Consider the following 17,519-nt stretch of genomic DNA (forward strand, 5'->3'; position numbering starts at 1 on the left):
GCCGAGGGTAGTGTAGGTATGGTATGTGTTGTGTAATGTGTCAGCCAGCTGGGTGGAGTGCATGCCTCAAGCATGTGTAGGTACATGGGTGTCCATTCTAGGGAAGTGTGGGTTGCTGTCAGCACATGGCAGTATCAGCTGTCTGAGGCCCAATGTACAGTATAACAACACAGACAGCATGTAACCTGTGGTGTACAATGTCAACTGTTGTGTGTTACAATGTGTCTAGCGGTCACAAACATGGGTATCTGCACATTGAGCACCTATGATGCATTGTGTTCGGCAACTATCCAGGATGTGTGCAAAACACTGCGTGATGTGGGATCCCCTCACCTGTGTGTGTTGCAGTCCAGGTATGTGCCTGGGAGGTACGATCCGTGTACAATCTGTACTCGCAGGCATGCTGCACAGAGTATGGAGGCAGGTCCCAGTCACTGCAGATAAATGTGAGTGGTGCACTAGTGTGTGTGCCTTGCTTGTGTGCAGCACAGTGGAAGATGCAAGCATTGTCCCACATGACCCCATGCCGTGCCTGCCTGTTACAGCCCTGCTGGAGACAGTTATGTGACACCGCCACAGAGGCAGTATAGCATGTGAAGATGTACATGTGTGCTCCACACCCCAGGCAGATGGCCACAGGTCATGTGTGCCACAGCAGTGTGGTCGACCAGGACTGTCATAGCGGTCAGATACCACATGCCTGTATAAGTACAGTATGAGCATAGGCAACAGTTGCAGTGACACAGTAGGTCAATGTACAGTGTCCCTGTGTTCAGACCACTGCCTACTGTACACTTGGCTAGACACACACCCAGAGGGTGAATACACCGGTGAGCCATCACATGTCCCAGTACACGTAGCCTGTGTAATGCCATCACAGGGCGGTCACAATAACATGTTGTATGAGATATGTTGTACCAGGTGATGTGTCATGTGTGCATATGTTGAGTTGCACAGCTGTTCACACATCCGCAACATATCAGTGCATGATGCCTAGTGTAACATGATGTGTGGAACTGCACTGTGATCCACAACAGGGTCATCCGAGACAGGTGTGTTGTGAATGGTGTAACCCATGGTTCCACGGGATATACATGGGTGCTGTTGGCTGCCATGCTGGGGCCACCAGTGGTGCCTACAGTGGTCATACAGACATACTGCACACATTGTTCTGGCAGGAATGTCCATTGTTGTAGATGATGTGTTACTACGTGAAGGTAGGTGTGTGTTGTGAATGTTACCCATCCAGATGTGACCATCAGGTGCAGTCATGGTTGTCGACAGCATCACACCCATCCACAGCTGTCAGCACCCTGTCCCCAGAATGGGTGTCAGCCGCCCTCGTACTGTGTGACTTATGTGCAGATGGCGGAACACCTACCACTGGCTGGCTAACAGTGTCATCTAGGAAGGCTATGTGATGGCTGGAATACACTGTTCGAATGTATAATGATGGTATCCCAATGAAGTACATGGAATCACATATAGTAAGCCATGGCTGGCATGTAAACCATGTACAACAATGACTGTGTGACAGACACAAACAATGCGGAGCCATGTTGAACATGCACCCATGAGAACACCAAATGAGGTATGTTGCACGTATCGATGTACAACTGTCAGCTATGGGCACAGCATGGATGCAGACGCACATCCCCCACAGGCAGTACCACTCCATGTAAGTAGGGGGGCATTGCACGAGTACATGTGACAGTTGCTGTACCGCCACATGTACTGCATATCCGTCATATGGGGTAGCAGTGGTACGTGACTGTTGGACATGCCTGTACATATCACCATGTCCCACAGGATATGTGTTATGTGTGTACAACACCTGTTGTACCGTCATCAAGCTGTGAAGTGTATGGCTGCCAGTGTACCTGTGTGACATGCTGTGCAATGGGTGCAAAGGTACGCAGTAGTGCATTGCATGCCCACATGTCCCACACAGGTGCATAGCCTGAACATACAATACAAAGAGGGTGTTGGATCATAGCAACCCACAAGAGGAGATGGAGTGCGGTGGCAACCCACTACCACCTGTCCGGGTAAGGTGTGCATGTCCATGACACATTAGCACCTGAGATGTTAGCAGTACAGCTGTACAGGGCGGCATGCATATTCGATCACTAATACCCCTGCATGTTCCACCACTGGCCTGTTGACAGACAGACACCAACACAATGTGCAGCATTGACATGTGCACAGCACATCACCGCTGGCTACAGTAGAACAGGTTTACCGTGTAGACACGTGCACAGAACATCTGCGCCAGCCACAGTCAAACACGGTATGTGTTGAACCCCACCATCATTGTAGCCCATGCACAGACAGATGTTCATGCATCTGTGTATGTATGGCTGGGAATGTCCCTGGCCTAGCAGTATAGCTGTGTCAGTGTTGCGAACAACATACTGAATGGGCTGGGTGTGTGAGGTGTGCGTCATACGTGTATGGTCCGATGGATGATACCATCAGTGCCCCCGCTATGTGAACATCCCTGTCCCCATAAATGGATACCTATGCAGTGCCCAACACCACAGTCCCTGTGGGAGGGATGGTGCTGTGTGGTGCACCTGCTGACATGGCGGTGGCAGCAGGCACTGGATGTAGACATATGTGGTACCCATGTCTGGCCAGGGTACCATCCATGTGCATGGGATATCATTGTGTGGGCACATACAGCACTGTGTTAAACAATATCACAGCACATAGCACCTGTCAGGGGTAATGTGTATGCATGGATGTGCGATACCAGCATGCACCATACACACCCCCACCAAGCAGCATGCTGCCTACCTTGCAGAAGGCCATTGTCCACACCATGATGATAGACATGTGTAATGTCCATATACACATAGCAATGACATATTGAATGGACAGCCACCCTCCCAATATCAGTACCCCCCAGGTGGGACACATCCCTGTGCCATGTATGTGACATACCCTGCCATACCATGCAGCCCTGTCCAGCAAGGCTGCACGTGCCATCACAGTCATACATGGTGCGATGGCCAAATGGCACTTGCACTATCAACCGTCCAGAGCAGTAATGTGGCACTGATGCACCTTGTGGTGTCACAGGTGCTGTGTGTTGGTGTGTACAATGTGCGCACATGCTATGTATGACCATCCCTGCTAATGTCATATGATTACACAATGTCCCATGTGTATCACATGTGCAATACAGGTGAGCCGTGGCAGGTTGTCCAACACCTCTACAGTGCTGTGTAGATGTACATGGCACAACACATGCATGTACAGGTGTCCATGTGTATGTGTGCAGTGCCACCGCTGACGTCCATAATGGCTGCGTCTGTGATGCCTAGCGACATATACACAGCATCCAGGTGAACAGTAGAACTGTGTGCACACTGGGACACGTGCCGACTGGTATGAACACAGGTGCAGGCAGGTACACATGTCCACAGCAGGTTACCATCAACATGGTGTGTGTACAGTGTGATGAGTTGACACACAGATATGATATGATACCCGCTGTTTAACGGTGTGACAGCAACACGTCAGCTGTGTCAGTGCCATGATGCATCGCAGAGATTACTGTGCAGATGTCGTACATGACATAGCAATGTATGTCCAGCGGTATGCCAGTTCATCAGTGTAAATGTGACCTGTCACCATCATTATGTCTAACAGATAATGCCTCGTTCACGGCTGCCAGCCTTCAGCCACCAGGAGGATGACGTAATCATACCGTTGCTCCATGACAACTATGACCTGCTATTCAGCCATGTTCCACAGCAAGCACAGCAGTGGGATGACCTGTGGCAGGATATGCGCAGGATGGTGAACGACGTGGGTGGCAACAACCGCACCTACCAGCAGATACGCCGACACTGCACGGACCTAATACAGCACGCGAAACAGCGTGCCACTGCAATCGCCAGAGAACAAGGTGGAACAGGTGGTGGGCCACCAACCCAGCCCCCACTCACACACACGGAGGAGCTCCTGGCCAGTCTGGGGACACCCAGGGAACATCATGCAGAAACACTCGCTGCCATCGTGGAGGTGGGTGTCTCCCAACCAACGAGCCTGGAGCTGCCTGGTAAGTCAGTCTTGCATATGTGTATGATAACTGCCGTAGGTGTGGGTGTCACAGTACACCACGTAATGTACCAACACATGCCAGGTATATGGCCACACAAGCCGCATACTACAGTATGCTACATTGTGTTTGCAGACGTGTGCATAACACATGCTACCACACAGGTACATGATGTGACATGCACAGTGCCTACTGTGGCTACAGTCATGGATAATGTTTATACTGTTGTGTCGCCCCTATACAGGTACCTCTAGCATGTCGCACAGCCATGGGTCCGTCGCAGGTGAGACTGTTGTTAGTAACAGGCATGTTACAGTATATAGATATTCACCATGTGGTCAGGTATGACATGCACATCTGGGTTCTGCTCCAGTCACGGTATACAGGTCGCACCACCAGACACACACGCCACCCATGTACAGTAGATACAACCATTAGTATACACCGGCATGAAACCACGTACCTGTCAGTGTGATATGTGCAGTCAGCTATGCATACAATGGTGGAGGTGTTCTACAATGGATGCATATGTAGTATGCATTGGAATGCCATTTGTATGCACACAGTACCACATAGTGAGCTGTGATCTGGCCAGCACACAGGTGTTACCAATGTGACATATGCCCTGCATTGTGTGCTGCGTTGTGACACGGCACATGACATGTCCCACGCACGTGGTGTTCTGTCTGCAATATTGTCACACCATGACATGACCTACGCCCGACATAGCAAACATCCACACTGTTGTCTGCATAGCCCTCTGGATTGTGACACCTCCGACTTGTATGGGTGTATGTCTCATGGGCCACCACAGGGATGGGTACACGATGCCCATTACACACAATTGTCCATGACCCAGTCAAACATGGCCATGGGTGATAGCTACAGGCATGTTGCCACACAGTACATCTGGAGTGGATAGACACCGTTGCACATTGTCCACACATAGTGCGATCATAGCTGTAGTGGACCACCTGTACATTTGATGTGGTACACCAGACAACCGGAATGCCTCTCTGCAGCCACCGGAGGTGCCACCAATGTCTACCATATACGTGCTGTAGAACAGCATGACTGTGTTGCAGACATGGCAATGCAATGCGTCCATGTTATGCATCGTACAGAAACATACCTGTGTCCTGCTGCCATGCAATGGCACAGTGCCTGTACTCCCCACTGTATAGCTATGTACACGGCTCACACCAACCACACCTGCACAGACATCTTTGTTACACATGCATTCTATCTGTAGCCTGTACACATAACACTGCACTGTGACGTCCAGTATGATGCGGTGCATGTGGTGGGACACCACTGTCACATGTCCACATGTTATCACACATGTTGGCGGAGTACATGTCAAAGTGACGCCAGCCATGTGTACTGTTAACCTGCCTGTGGCCACACGGTGTATCACTGTGATGCATGCAAATTGCAAACTACCATGAATGTGTGTACTGCATGCCTACTGAAATGACACCTGCTTGATGTAGTGTGCACCCCAGGGCAGTATGCATACTACCAATATTAATGTCTGGCCTGCATTCACTGAGTTGTGGTGTGGGAATGCTGCATGCCATCTGCAATATCACATGCATGATGTGTCTGCGTGTGTGTGTGTCTGCGTGTGTGTGTCAGCATGTGTGTGTGTCTGCGTGTGTGTGTCTGCATGCATGTGTGTGTCTGTGTGTGTGTGTGTGTGTGTGTGTGTGTGTGTGTGTGTGTGTGTCTGTGTGTGTGTCTGCGTGTGTGTGTGTGTGTGTCTGCGTGTGTGTCTGCGTGTGTGTAATGTATCTTACAGTATGTTCTTGTATTCACAGGTGGTGTAGGTGCATTCCCCTCCTGCGGTCCATCTGATGCTAGTGTCCCCACAGATACTAGCGATGATGACCATATGCATGAGGCACAGGCAGGGTTGTCAGGGGCAGAAGCTGTGCCATTGGTTACCATCCCACCTATGTCCCCTTCATCTCCGCACACGGTTCTGATGCCGACACATACCACATCACCGTTGCCCATAGAGGAAGGACAGTCAGCGTCTGTTGGCATTGAGCAGGAATGTGTGGTGGCTACAGAAGGTGCGCGTACACACCATGTTGCCAATGTAATGACTGGTGCTCTGCCACACAGGCATGTGGCTGGTGCTGCTCGTAGGAGGACCTCTGGCAGACATGCACCTGCTGTACAGTGTGCAGCAGCTGGTATCACCAGATGCATGTTCCCGACTGTAATGGCGGCACAGGCACGTGCTGAACGGCAGAACCAAGAAGGGCAGAGGCTGCAGAGGGCCGCAATCCATTCCCTAAATGAGAACATCCAGTCATTCGCGAATGCTCAACAGCAGATTGCTAATGTACTGGATAGGCGATTAGGTGAGATGGTTGGAATCCTCGACCGAGGCATGTCAATCCGCGAGCGTGAGCTGTCTGTGCTGGAACACCTGGTAGGGGTGAGGCATAGGACACGTGGCCGTAGGCCAGCAACACCACCTAGTGTAGGTCGACGTGTGCGTGCCACCTCTCATGCCCACTCACACAGTGCCCGTAGCAGCAGCAGTGCAGCTGGTGCTACACCAACCACACCAGGACACAGCAGGCCACATGGACGTGGCCCTGTCCGGTCCCAGCATGGACACGGTTCCAGCGGACATGTGTCATCGGAGAGTGGCTACTCCATACCTCCACCCGGTAGTGCCCGTGTGACCCCAGGCAGGCACGGGTCACGTGGCCGCAGATGGACACAGTGAGCCGTACAACCTGCACTGTACAGTCTGGGGCTGCCAAGTATACCCCGTGTAGGCATCACAGATGGCTGAACTGTGTACACACATACCCACACACGGCAGACACAACTGTAGGGCTCCACCACATCCACATGCATTCTGCACAGTCATGCCCAGTAAATGCACCGGCCCTTACACACACACATGATGTCATCCATTGGTACAGCCTATGCCCCTGGCACACATATCACCCTGTGCATATGATGAAGCCTCTGTCACATCACTGTCATCCACACCATCAGTGCACAGTTATGCAAATATATTCTGATGCACAGGGTGGACAAGATAGTGAGAGGTGTATGTGATACCTGTGTACGCATAGTGTGATGTGTATGTTGCAGTGGTTGTGTATGACAAGTGACAGGTGCGTATGTGACGTGGGTTGTGTACTGTCATCATGCAGCAGACATACCATGTAGTGCAGGTGCAGCATGCATTGAGCTGTGTACACGGTATGTGTGACGGTTACATGTGTAGCACCATGTTGGTTCTGTTAACCTGTATGCCTCATATGGTGTACTTGCATGTGCCTACTGGGAGCACTGTTATCAGTCCCCCATGTGTAGCTGTGGGTTACCCACAGGCACATCTGGCAATATCAGCATACCACAGGTACCCACAACCTGCCTGGACACCTACATAGGTACATAGGTGCATAGGTACATACCAGGCTATGTGCCCTACGGCATGTGTAAGCCTATCCAGAGTGTGTGTGGCTTTTACCACCCCTTAGGATGAGGATACTATATCCATTGGTCTGCTGTCCCTCTGTCCAGCAGTGACATAGAGATGATGCCTGGGGCGTACCTACGATCTCCCATCCACATGTCATGATTACTCTTGGACAGAGTCAGTGAGGGCTCTGCTTCACAAGGGCTGGGAATCTGTTCCATGGTGTAGGAGTCTCTGGGCGATGAACCTGTCCCTCCAGCACGTCCTATTTATGTCCGTGTTGAGGTTTCTGTCTGTTGCTCGTGCCGTGGTTGTTTGGATCCTAGGAGGTGGAACATGTCCATGACACCCAGGTCGGACATGGCCGTGTATGTCAGGCACAGATCACCTCAGAGCAGACGGTATGAGAAGGTATAGAGCCGGAGTCCCCTCAGTCAGGCAGCATGTGACATATGTTTCAGCACCTTTATCCCTGTGTTGTGGAACGTTTGGGGTCCTTCCGAGTGCTGCAGGTGTCGGGTTAGGTACATTCCGAATGTGGCGTTGTACCCAATCATTGGTCTGATGCGTGAAGAGTACAGGGGTACAATGACCTCCCCTGATGTGGATGTGAATCCCTTCATGACCAGGTGGGCACAGTGGAATGTCTTCCCAACCACATTGGCAATGTGAGTGTCAAGAGAGGTTACCGACAGGTTTGGTACCCAGGTCCCTGATCACGTCCACCATGTTTAATGGATTACCACCTATGTGGTAATTCAGGGTGAACATGTCTTTCCCAAAGGGTAGGTCTATACCTTCCTTGGCATGTAGCTTGAGGCCATGGCTCTGGCACCAGTTATCCATCTCTATGAGACCTCAGGTGGATGTCCGTGTCTGATGGGGTGTTGAGTATGGTGGCCGGTTTGCAGTCATCTGCATACCTTGTCTGCCACAATCCCCTATGTTTGCATGCACGTTGGAAAGTTGAATGTCGAACTGGAGGCCCAGGACTGAGCCCTGTGGGCCACCACTCGGGACTGGCTTGGAGTCTGACATGGCACCAGGAACACTAACCCTGTGGGTTCTGACCTTCATCCGGTTGGCAACCCATCATGTGACATATGGCTCTACATGTATGCTGGTGAGCCTTTCTATGATGCCCGTGTGGAGTGTGGTTCGAAGCTGTTGCCAGGTCACGGTAGTCTGTGCAAACCGACGTACCCCCATCAATGGCCTTAGTGACTCCTCCAAACAGGTCTACCAGGTTCAGGAGGCAGGATCTGCCCTTGACTAAGCCGATGTGGGTATGTTCCAGTATTTGTCGTTCCCCAATGTCTTCATTTATGGGCTCCATTATGGACCCCTCCATAGCTTTGCAGACAGGGCTTGTCAAACTTATAGGGCAGGGATGTACAGAGTCCATAGGAGCACCGTCTTGGTGGAGTGGGACCACAGTTGCCGTATACCATCCATTGGGTACGTAGCCTGTAGTAAGGCTAAGATTAAACAGCAGCCTTATGTGCGGGTTGAGGCCTTCATTGAGGTTGTGTAGCACACAGCCGGGGACACCATCTGGTCCCATTGATGCTGTGTTCACTGCTTTACAGATATCAGCTCTCACCTGGGCCTTCGAGATGTTTGGGAGGCTAGACTCTGGTGGGATAGATACAAACCCTCTTGGGGGGGAGGGTAGATGTATGCACGGAACCTGTCTGCCAGTTTGTTGGCAATGTCTGTGGGTTCACTGAACATTGTACCATTCTGGACTAATTCCGAGCATAACTGTGGGCTTCCACCCATGTTCCTACCATAGCTAAGGAAGGCCTTATGGTTGTCTTATGTGTCCTTTGCAAGTCCAGTCCCACAGGCCGCCTTGGATGATTGTATGAGTGATCGTATGTTACCGCCAGTATCAATCAGTGATGCCTTCCCTGGTAGTGATATTGCTCTGTCATGTAGTAGCTTTCACCTCTTGTTGTATGGTTTGTTACTGGCTGGGTCCACCAGACCATGTGCCTGCCTTTGGTGGACGAGGTCCTGATGTTATCAGGGATCGCTTGATCCAAACATTCCTGGGGGTGCTCCTAGAAGGCATTTGTAAGGGTTTCAGCAGCGTGGCCTGTGTTTACCACTGGCATGGAGGCCTTGTAGGGTACCACACCAGTCGTATTATGGCGTGTGGGGTTCGCTGTGGAGAGGTCTTCACTGTGGTCTCCCTTGCGGTGTTGGGTGCAGGATGCGGATCTCCAGTGAGATCACTATATGGTCTGACCTCACCGTTGAGGGATGTACATCCTGTGTGTAGCATGTCGTCCCCATGTGTGATGGTCAGGACTAGTATAGTTCCCCTTGTGGGTATGGTGCATGGTTGTTCCACAGCATTCGGGTGTATGAACACCTGGAACCTTTGGTGTAGGGTGTTGTGTCCTGGAGTAATGTTCCCGGTCTATGTATGGGTGGTTGATGTCACCCAATATGATGGTGTTGTGAGAGCATTCATACTCCCCAGTGTCTTCAGGAAGGCTGTGCGGGTATCCTGGGTTTGGGAGGGTGGTCTGTAGCATGCAACAAACTGTAGGGCAGTCCTACCCATGGTTAATTGCACCTGGATGGTCCCCGCTGCTACGTGCATTTCTGCCAACCTGGAGGTGTGGGTATCCTTCATGGAAATGGAGACTCCCCCTCCTTCTGTGTTCGGTCCGGGTTATGGTCCTGAACGCGTGATATGAGGTATGACCTGATAGTGCTGGGGTGCTCTCAGGAGCCCTGAACAATGTTTCAGTCACAGCACTGACATCGATGTCCTCCATACTGAGGAGGGCATTTGAGGGCGTGCAGCTTGGGTGTAGACTACTGGCACTGAGCAGTATTACCCTTTCTATTCTCCAGGTTTGTAGTCTAGGGTGGTAGGTTTATCATTTCAGCCTTGCCTGCAGTGGGCACTGTGGGGGTGGCAGGCGCCTTTGCCAAACCCTTGAAGACCAGGGGCGACAGGTGCGAGCCATCCCCTTACTTGAAGGGGTGGCGTGTCAAGCATGTCATCCCAGGCAAGAGGAATTGGATCCCCTCAGACTGACACGGTAACCAGGCAAATTATCAAGGGTGATCATTCGGGCCAGTATTGTGGCATCATACTTGATGAGGTGGGATACTGCCAGGGTCAGGGACATGCTGGCCTGGGCTACACAATCTGAGAGCCCCTCTATGTCTCCTTTCATGTATCCCAGGGTGGTATGTCTCCGGTCGTTGACACCAGCATGGACAATGACCGCGTCATACTTGTACATGCTGCGGAGTGACCTGAGTGCGTGTGTTATGTGGCGGATTCCAGCGCCTGACAGGCGGCCTACTGTGATCATTCCCTTGTTCAGTCTGGTGGGTGGGACGTTGGTGTGTCTGACTATGGCGTCACCTATTACAAGTGTGTCTGGCATTGTGTGTGGCCTTTAGGGCTGTGACTGTTTAGCACATTGACGTTGAGAACTATGTGTTGCATGTCCTATGTCTTGTGGAGGCAGTTGCTTGGGTGTCTGCTTCGGAGGCCTACGTTAGGTTCATTACATGTTTTAACAGTGCCTCGAGTATGTCTTAGTGTGTTCATGTGTTTGTTTAGCATTTGTGATAGTTCCATGTGACACTGGGTTTGTGGTGTGCATGGTGTCCTTCCCCTCCTGTTTGGTCTTGCCAGTCATGGTCTGAGAGAGCTCAGCCCCCTGTCTGGCTATATAGTTGCATCTCTCACATGTATTATGTTTAGTGGGGAGGTGCGGCATGTCCCGTGTCCATGAGGCACCTGTGACATTGCCTCAGGATGCCAGATTCACCATCTGAACAGGAGGGGAATCGCTAGCAATTGACCGCCGACATGCCAGAGAGCGTGAATGCATTTGCTGTGTAACTGGGTCAGAAGGCACCTATAGGGAAGTGGGTACTCAAGGGGATTCTAGGCTAGTGTAGTACTCCATCTAGTATACATGTACTTTACCTATGTAGGAATACTATGGGAGCAGGTGCTGAGCTTTTGTGATAGAGAACAGACAGTTGAGATTGCAAGTAGAGAAGTTCTACATGTACACCTGTGGAGCACAGAGCCAGATATAGTGTAGCGTTGTTTACACGGTACATGATGCCATGTCCACACATATACTGCACCTGGCCTGTGGTCGGATTGCCACGAGCTACGATTGGACAGAGACATCACATACATGGCATGACACAGTACAGGTATGGTGACATTCTGCAGGTGTCGTACACAGCGTGCTGGCAACTGACCGCAGGTGTCACCTGTCAGCTGTGGTGCACGCTGTGCAGCAGTTGGATGCTGTACCGGTACAGGAATATGTCCACAATCACGGGGTGTACACCACTATGGCACACACCCCATTGTGTGCAGATGGGGACACCTGCCTGTGTGGTCAGCACCCTCACAATACAATGCACCCACATGCCATGTCACAGGGGGCGGTCTTGCACAGGTGGCCAGTATGGCTCACAAGTATGGCATTGACAGGGCTGTGCAATGCAGCACCAGTACGGGATGGTCACCCTGTGTGGTTAGTGTCCAGTCACAACACTATATCTGCATACACCCTCACAACAGGCAGCAGACATACACACATGTTGACGCACTGACATGGTGGTGACCACACATGTCTACATGGAGGGACGACGTGTTGCATGTACTGCACCATCCGCATCCATGCACCCCACACTGAGGTATGTACAGATCTCTACCATGGTGTACAGTGATGTGTGGCACGTGGCACATAGTCCCCCCGATCTGTGGCATACATGGGCACAATTCCTGCACACATGTCGGTGCTAGGAATGCCACACCCGCTATATGGGATATGTGCAGGCGTGCAGCGGTATGTAGTGCATCATGCGTACCACCACTGTATCTGGCAGCTGTGCCGATATATGCACTTGGGAGGTGGTAGGGGTTACAGTGGCCATGTGACATATGGTCGATGACACACCTGACCGATGGGTATGCATTATGGCAGCGCTGTCATGTATGATGACATAGCAGACTGTACGCACATGGCAGGGTAGGATGGTGTGACACACCTGTGACCACCACCTGCACATGCATGTGGACAGGTGTTTAAACACATGTGTAGCACCATGTTGGTTCTGTTAACCTGTATGCCTCATATGGTGTACTTGCATGTGCCTACTGGGAGCACTGTTATCAGTCCCCCATGTGTAGCTGTGGGTTACCCACAGGCACATCTGGCAATATCAGCATACCACAGGTACCCACAACCTGCCTGGACACCTACATAGGTACATAGGTGCATAGGTACATACCAGGCTATGTGCCCTACGGCATGTGTAAGCCTAGCCAGAGTGTGTGTGGCTTTTACCACCCCTTAGGATGAGGATACTATATCCATTGGTCTGCTGTCCCTCTGTCCAGCAGTGACATAGAGATGATGCCTGGGGCGTACCTACGATCTCCCATCCACATGTCATGATTACTCTTGGACAGAGTCAGTGAGGGGCTCTGCTTCACAAGGGCTGGGAATCTGTTCCATGGTGTAGGGAGTCTCTGGGCGATGAACCTGTCCCTCCAGCACGTCCTATTTATGTCCGTGTTGAGGTTTCTGTCTGTTGCTCTCGTGCCCGTGGTTGTTTGGATCCTAGGAGGTGGAACATGTCCATGACACCCAGGTCGGACATGGCCGTGTATGTCAGGCACAGATCACCTCAGAGCAGACGGTATGAGAAGGTATAGAGCCGGAGTCCCCTCAGTCAGGCAGCATGTGACATATGTTTCAGCACCTTTATCCCTGTGTTGTGGAACGTTTGGGGTCCTTCCGAGTGCTGCAGGTGTCGGGTTAGGTACATTCCGAATGTGGCGTTGTACCCAATCATTGGTCTGATGCGTGAAGAGTACAGGGATACAATGACCTTCCCTGATGTGGATGTGAATCCCTTCATGACCAGGTGGGCACAGTGGAATGTCTTCCCAACCACATTGGCAATGTGAGTGTCAAGAGAGGTTACCGACAGGTTTGGTACCCAGGTCCCTGATCACGTCCACCATGTTTAATGGATTACCACCTATGTGGTAATTCAGGGTGAACATGTCTTTCCCAAAGGGTAGGTCTATACCTTCCCTGGCATGTAGCTTCAGGCCATGGCTCTGGCACCAGTTATCCATTTCTATGAGACCTCAGGTGGATGTCCGTGTCTGATGGGGTGTTGAGTATGATGGCCGGTTTGCAGTCATCTGCATACCTTGTCTGCCACAATCCCCCTATGTTTGCATGCACGTTGGAAAGTTGAATGCCGAACTGGAGGGGGCCCAGGACTGAGCCCTGTGGGCCACCACTCGGGACTGGCTTGGAGTCTGACATGACACCAGGAACACTAACCCTGTGGGTTCTGACCTTCATCCGGTTGGCAACCCATCATGTGACATATGGCTCTACATGTACGCTAGTGAGCCTTTCTATGATGCCCGCATGGAGTGTGGTTCGAACGCTGTCGCCAGGTCACGGTAGTCTGTGCAAACCGACGTACCCCCATCAATGGCCTTAGTGACTCCTCCAAACAGGTCTACCAGGTTCAGGAGGCAGGATCTGCCCTTAACTAAGCCGATGTGGGTATGTTCCAATATTTGTCGTTCCCCAATGTCTTCATTTATGGGCTCCATTATGGACCCCTCCATAGCTTTGCAGACAAGGCTTGTCAAGCTTATAGGGCAGGGATGTACAGAGTCCATAGGAGCACCGCCTTGGTGGAGTGGGACCACAGTTGCCGTATGCCATCCATCGGGTACGTAGCCTGTAGTAAGGCTAAGATTACACAGCAGCCTTATGTGCGGGTTGAGGCCCTCATTGAGGTTGTGTAGCACACAGCCGGGGACACCATCTGGTCCCATTGATGCTGTGTTCACTGCTTTACAGATATCAGCTCTCACCTGGGCCTTCGAGATGTTTGGGAGGCTAGACTCTGGTGGGATAGATACAAACCCTCTTGGGGGGGAGGGTAGATGTATGCACGGAACCTGTCTGCCAGTTTGTTGGCAATGTCTGTGGGTTCACTGAACATTGTACCATTCTGGACTAATTCCGAGCATAACTGTGGGCTTCCACCCATGTTCCTACCATAGCTAAGGAAGGCCTTATGGTTGTCTTATGTGTCCTTTGCAAGTCCAGTCCCACAGGCCGCCTTGGATGATTGTATGAGTGATCGTATGTTACCGCCAGTATCAATCAGTGATGCCTTCCCTGGTAGTGATATTGCTCTGTCATGTAGTAGCTTTCACCTCTTGTTGTATGGTTTGTTACTGGCTGGGGTCCACCAGACCATGTGCCTGCCTTTGGTGGACGAGGTCCTGATGTTATCAGGGATCGCTTGATCCAAACATTCCTGGGGGTGCTCCTAGAAGGCATTTGTAAGGGTTTCAGCAGCGTGGCCTGTGTTTACCACTGGCATGGAGGCCTTGTAGGGTACCACACCAGTCGTATGACGTGTGGGGTTCGCTGTGGAGAGGTCTTCACTGTGGTCTCCCTTGCCGGTGTTGGGTGCAGGATGCGGATCTCCAGTGAGATCACTATATGGTCTGACCTCACCGTTGAGGGATGTACATCCTGTGTGTAGCATGTCGTCCCCATGTGTGATGGTCAGGACTAGTATAGTTCCTCGCCTTGTGGGTATGGTGCATGGTTGTTCCACAGCATTCGGGTGTATGAACACCTGGAACCTTTGGTGTAGGGTGTTGTGTCCTGGGTAATGTTCCCAGTCTATGTATGGGTGGTTGATGTCACCCAATATGATGGTGTTGTGAGAGCATTCATACTCCCCAGTGTCTTCAGGAAGGCTGTGCGGGTATCCTGGGTTTGGGAGGGTGGTCTGTAGCATGCAACAAACTGTAGGGCAGTCCTACCCATGGTTAATTGCACCTGGATGGTCCCCGCTGCTACGTGCATTTCTGCCAACCTGGAGGTGTGGGTATCCTTCATGGAAATGGAGACTCCCTTCCTTCTGTGTTCGGTCCGGGTTATGGTCCTGAACGTGATATGAGGTATGACCTGATAGTGCTGGGGTGCTCTCAGGAGCCCTGAACAATGTTTCAGTCACAGCACTGACATCGATGTCCTCCATACTGAGGAGGGCATTTGAGGGCGTGCAGCTTGGGAGTAGACTACTGGCACTGAGCAGTATTACCCTTTCTTTTCTCCAGGTTTGTAGTCTAGGGTGGTAGGTTTATCATTTCAGCCTTGCCTGCAGTGGGCACTGTGGGGGTGGCAGGCGCCTTTGCCAAACCCTTGAAGACCAGGGGCGACAGGTGCGAGCCATCCCTTGCGAAGGGGTGTGGCGTGTCAAGCATGTCATCCCAGGCAAGAGGAAATTGGATCCCCTCAGACTGACACCGGTAACCAGGCAAATTATCAAGGGTGATCATTCGGAGCCAGTATTGTGGCATCATACTTGATGAGGGTGGGATACTGCCCAGGGTCAGGGACATGCTGGCCTGGGCTACACAATCTGAGAGCCCCTCTATGTCTCCTTTCATGTATCCCAGGGTGGTATGTCTCCGGTCGTTGACACCAGCATGGACAATGACCGCCATACTTGTACATGCTGCGGAGTGACCTGAGTGCGTGTTATGTGGCGGATTCCAGCGCCTGACAGGCGGCCTACTGTGATCATTCCCTTGTTCAGTCTGGTGGGTGGGACGTTGGTGTGTCTGACTATGGCGTCACCTATTACAAGTGTGTCTGGCATTGTGTGTGGCCTTTAGGGCTGTGACTGTTTAGCACATTGACGTTGAGAACTATGTGTTGCATGTCCTATGTCTTGTGGAGGCAGTTGCTTGGGTGTCTGCTTCGGAGGCCTCGTTAGGTTCATTACATGTTTTAACAGTGCCTCCGAGTATGTCTTAGTGTGTTCATGTGTTTGTTTAGCATTTGTGATAGTTCCATGTGACACTGGGTTTGTGGTGTGCATGGTGTCCTTCCCCTCCTGTTTGGTCTTGCCAGTCATGGTCTGAGAGAGCTCAGCCCCCTGTCTGGCTATATAGTTGCATCTCTCACATGTATTATGTTTAGTGGGGGAGGTGCGGCATGTCCGTGTCCATGAGGCACCTGTGACATTGCCTCAGGATGCCCAGATTCACCATCTGAACAGGAGGGGTCGCTAGCAATTGACCCTTCGACATGCCAGAGAACGTGAATGCATTTGCTGTGTAACTGGGTCAGAAGGCACCTATAGGGAAGTGGGTACTCAAGGGGATTCTAGGCTAGTGTAGTACTCCATCTAGTATACATGTACTTTACCTATGTAGGAATACTATGGGAGCAGGTGCTGAGCTTTTGTGATAGAGAACAGACAGTTGAGATTGCAAGTAGAGAAGTTCTACATGTACACCTGTGGAGCACAGAGCCAGATATAGTGTAACGTTGTTTACACGGTACATGATGCACATGTCCACACATATACTGCACCTGACGCCTGTGGTCGGTGCCACAGGCTACGGTGGACAGAGACATCACATACATGGCATGACACAGTACAGGTATGGTGACATTCTGCAGGTGTCGTACACAGCGTGTTGGCAACTGACCGCAGGTGTCACCTGTCAGCTGTGGTGCACGCTGTGCAGCAGTTGGATGCTGTACTGGTACAGGAATATGTCCGCAATCACGGGGTGTACACCACTATGGCACACACCCCATTGTGTGCAGATGGGGACACCTGCCTGTGTGGTCAGCACCCTCACAATACAATGCACCCACATGCCATGTCACAGGGGGCGGTCTTGCACAGGTGGCCAGTATGGCTCACAAGTATGGCATTGACAGGGCTGTGCAATGCAGCACCAGTACGGGATGGTCACCCTGTGTGGTTAGTGTCCAGTCACAACACTATATCTGCATACACCCTCACAACAGGCAGCAGACATACACACATGTTGACGCACTGACATGGTGGTGACCACACATGTCTACATGGAGGGACGACGTGTTGCATGTACTGCACCATCCGCATCCATGCACC

This window comes from Protopterus annectens, chromosome 5.part0 (assembly GCF_019279795.1).
Source record: "Protopterus annectens isolate FY-2018-M chromosome 5.part0, PAN1.0, whole genome shotgun sequence".
Classification (NCBI taxonomy): Eukaryota; Metazoa; Chordata; order Ceratodontiformes; family Protopteridae; genus Protopterus; species Protopterus annectens.